The sequence below is a fragment of the Semicossyphus pulcher genome, unplaced genomic scaffold (genome assembly GCF_022749685.1).
Source record: "Semicossyphus pulcher isolate SPU_LCO1_2020_fin unplaced genomic scaffold, fSemPul1.0.p SCAF_24, whole genome shotgun sequence".
Taxonomy (NCBI): domain Eukaryota; kingdom Metazoa; phylum Chordata; class Actinopteri; order Labriformes; family Labridae; genus Semicossyphus; species Semicossyphus pulcher.
The window spans coordinates 6,061,246-6,065,507 of record NW_027211698.1 but is presented as its reverse complement, the minus strand read 5'-3'; positions in this window follow the sequence as shown (position 1 = coordinate 6,065,507).

Below are 4,262 nucleotides of genomic sequence, written 5' to 3'. Positions count from 1 at the left end.
GTGTGTGAGCATCTTTACCGTTTCCAGCCAGGGTGTGAGGAGCAGAAATGTACAGGCAGTATTTTAGAGCTTTCTTTCATGGCGGCTCTGTTGCTCTGTTACATAAATGACCACACAGAGAAACACATGACGTCATTATGTAAATGATTCAGCAGGAATATTCAGGTGTGTTGTGGCCTCAATGTGTCAAACGCTTCGGCAAAATTACTGCTGCAACTTTCCGGATCCAGCCTCCAAATTGAGCTAAAAACAGCAAGAAGACGAACCGATGAAGGTAAAATTAATTCAGGTTAAAATTATAATAAAACAAAAACAAAGCAGGTCGTCTATACGGCAGTTCTTCACGGTTTAGAGGCTGTAAATAGCAGACAAATAGCCTCGTTGTTCGAGGTTCCAAGCCAATAAACCAGCTGCCGTGTTTATATAAACATAATTCATGATTTACTTTTTTGCAGGAAGAAGTGCGCTGCATTCAAATGAGCGCACGGGGCTGCAAAATCTTTACGTGCACGCTGTACAACATCACATCCAGCGAGCCGTCTCTTCTGTATCACTGTCTGCATTGCACGCTGGATAATAATCCTGATCCAATGAATGACGCACGCATAGTTAATAGTAGTAGTAAATATCCACCAAAAGCAAAAAGGATATTAGTTAAGTGCACTTGGGGGATTGCCCTGTCCTGTATTTAAACCATAGAAAAGATGGCCGACAAGACAGCGCCCTAAACCCTCTCTATCACCCCCTGCTGCCTGGCTGCAGTATAGCTCATAAAGCCCGCCTCCTCCATGTTAACAGATGGGACATGAGTCAAATTATAAATTCAAAATACACGTTTTCTTTTAATTCGTTATTTGATGCTATAAAAAGGGGGCGTGGCCTCATGATTGACAACTCTGTGGACAAATGGGGCTCCTGCAGCGCTCTGTTCCCGAGTAGCAGAGTAGAGGAGGAACTAAAACAATCACTAAAGTCATTGAACTTTCCGGAAGCGCATGCTCCAGGGGGGGTTTAGGCTTCGTTTTTGTAGGAGGAGACGCGTTGGCCATCTTTGTTTACAGCCACTGTCGGGACAGTCTGAAACATTTCATGTTTGGTGACATGATTGATGCTGATTTTGTCGGCTACAGCGGCTTCACCGGCCGATCTTTACTGCGCAACTACGCCCCCAGCGCAAGATGGCTTCAATTTTGTTGTCAACATGTCGTCCATCTTTATATATCTTTAAACCTGTTCCGGAAGAGGATCAGTATCAGAACAAAATGTACAGAATCACATCTTAAAGCTTCTTTGTCTGTCTCCTGTAAACTCCTCGACCTATTCTTCTCTCCGATGTCACAGTCTGGTGTTTCGTTTGTTTTGCCTCCTTTTTAGTCAGGACGTCATGGCAACCATCTTGGATCTGGAGACTCCGTTCCTTCTCTTCGTCTACTCTCTCTCGGTGTAACAGCCTCTTTATGTTTAACCTCCTGTTTTTGAACACCTCCTGCATCCTGCAAAAAAAACCCCTCCAGTGTGCAGGCTCAGCATCTCGTCTTACAGTTTGCAGCATGTTAAAAAAAATGGCGCTCCCATTGATCAAAAACAGAGAGACACAAACAGTTTGGTGGACTCAGAGCCAACACATTTAATCCTAAGCAGATTAGCCTGTGCATATTATCTGCATCTGCATGCAGTGTCTAACAGCAACATTCCTTTACAGCTCTTGAATCATCGCTCTTTTCATGAATCCTTTCACAGCATGTTCGACGCCATCACTCGAGGGAGCAGAATATTTAATGATTTTATTCAATTACAGAGACGCTTCAGACTAATGCAACATGGTTCCTCTGAAGGCTTCAATTAAACCTGGCTCACGTGGCTGACAAGCAGGTAAACACTGTGCAAACACTGAGCCCGAGGTTTGGCTGCAAGCCCGACGAATGATTTGAATATTCTGCTCCAGATGCTTCCGCCGGGCGGAACGTCCTGCTTCGTACCGCAGCTTTCTAATTGTTCTCTCACCTTGGTTTCCTTCCTGCAGAAACTTCAGCAGCGTATTCAAACCATGAACAGAGCTACGACCGCTTTGAAAATCCCAACAACAATAAGAGAATAATGTCTATCAGAACACACGGCCACATTCAGCCGTGTAATTAGCCTCCGTCTGTCCTCCAACCATTCCTCCGCTCTCTGCTCTCTCTCCAGCTCACATTAAACATTTTGCTCCGTTGGCGTCAGTGTGATGTTGCGACCAGACAACAGGAAGTAGAAAAAAGGGCATTAGAGAGGAGCAGCTGCTTCCTCTAGAGATGATCCAGGCTCCTGCTGGTCCGTCCCTCACACACACATTCCTGTGGATCATTTTAGAAGATAGCATTAAACATACTGAGGTCGTAGAGGTCGGAAAAAGTGTGGATATTTAAGTGACAAAGCCCTCTAGTGGCCTGACGAACTTTGACCCTTGTCCATTAGGAGCAAAGAGAGAGATGGTTCTTCAAAACTTTACAGGAACCAGCTGGTTCAAAGACAGAGAAACATACGAGTAAAGAAACGATTCAGACAGAAGGAAGCCATGTTTAGAAGTCTTGCGACAGTTCATGTTGCGGCAGGGGGATTAAAAAAACTCAGCTGGCACGAACCCCCATGATCCTTTGCTTCCATCACCTCTGAGTCACTCATTAGCATGGACAACGAGCGATGCGCAGAGCTCCTCGGGTCAGGTGCGTCGTGCTGCAGCTGAAGTGAAAACTATTTAGGAGTCTGAGTGAGTTGAGGACAATATTTCCCAAAGTGAAAGATGCGGAGGGAGATTTCTGGAGGCCATTACTGCTGCCTCTTTTCCTCACCACTTAACTGCATATATATTGACTCTGAAGATTTCATATTCATCTATTAAGGCTGCAGCTACCCAGGGAGGGAAATGCAATCAAGCGGCTCTGCTGCTGTGTATTTACCTGCATTTTAATTCATGTTTGGGGAGCGGAGCGGCCTCTCTCTCTCGCTCGCACACCCTCACGAAACCTTCATCTCTGCCCACTCCCATTCGGTGCACCACCTTGTCACGGCGGCGATCGATACGCCCTCGGTAATGGCTGCCTGGAGAGCGGCGCGCTTGAATGACAGTTGCGGGACCGCGGTTGAGTGATGGAGCGCTGTTGCCGGCTTAATTAACTTCCAGTCGAGTCTCGCACTCAGCACCCCCAGCCCCCTGCCGTCATTCTCCTTGCATCAGCCCCCCCCCTCCCGAGCCTCCACCCCATTACCCTAAGCATAAACAACATGCCAATTAAAAGGGTGCCTGCACATTGGCGCTGCTTTGTTTGCACAACGCTCAGAATAAATATTCATCTCTGCATGTATACGGCTTGTTTGCTGCATCATATATTATGGATCAAACAATTTAGCTAATGAAAGAAACTTTTCCCTGTCTCATAAAAGATTTTCACACATCACCCTGCACCCATGGCGGGGGAGGGGGCTTAGTAAATGTCACAGGAGATTGTATGGAGACATCCACTGCGCCTCAGTAACTGCAGATTACTATTAAAGGTTTCAATTTTCCTCCTGTCACTTCAGTTTTAAGTCAAAAGCTAATTTGCTTGGCTTGTTGCAAACGGGATCAATAGATTGAATAGTGAGCGAAGGTGCTGCTGATGGGGAGGGCGACTTCAAGGCAGTTTTAGTGCGCACAGGCGTGGATGCGAGTGTCAGGGGAGGCCTTGGAACGGCGGCGGCAGCTCTCTCTTTGCTATTCAGCTCAGAGGCGCGTCTTGTTTTCCCTTACGGAGCACAACAGCAATCCACAAAGGCCGAAACAGTCAGAGCATTCAGCTTAGCTGGCAGAGACCAAACTGTTTGCAGATGCAATTCAATGTTTTAAAAGTTTCAAGGGCTAGATTGCCGCTATTGATCGAGTCAAACTCAATAAGAGCCGTACAACTGCATCGCTGCAACGAGAGGTTTGAGAAAATGGGGGTTTCATTGTATCATAAGAAAGTGCCTCCATGTGAGTGTTTTTAAACACTGATGAGCTGAAACTCAGCAATGTTTCACATTAAAAGCATCACAGCGGGAGCTGAGCTGTACGAGGGCTTTTAATGTGAAACATCTCTACAGGAAGGGCTGGGAAGGAGTCTACCTGAGAGCAGTGAGAGGGGTCGTCTTCGGCGTCGGCTTATCCGGGGTCAGGTCGCGGTGACAGCAGGCTAAGCTAGTCGTCCATCTCCCTAGCATCATTTTCCAGGTCAGCTGGGATGTATGATCCCTCCAGCGGGCTCTGG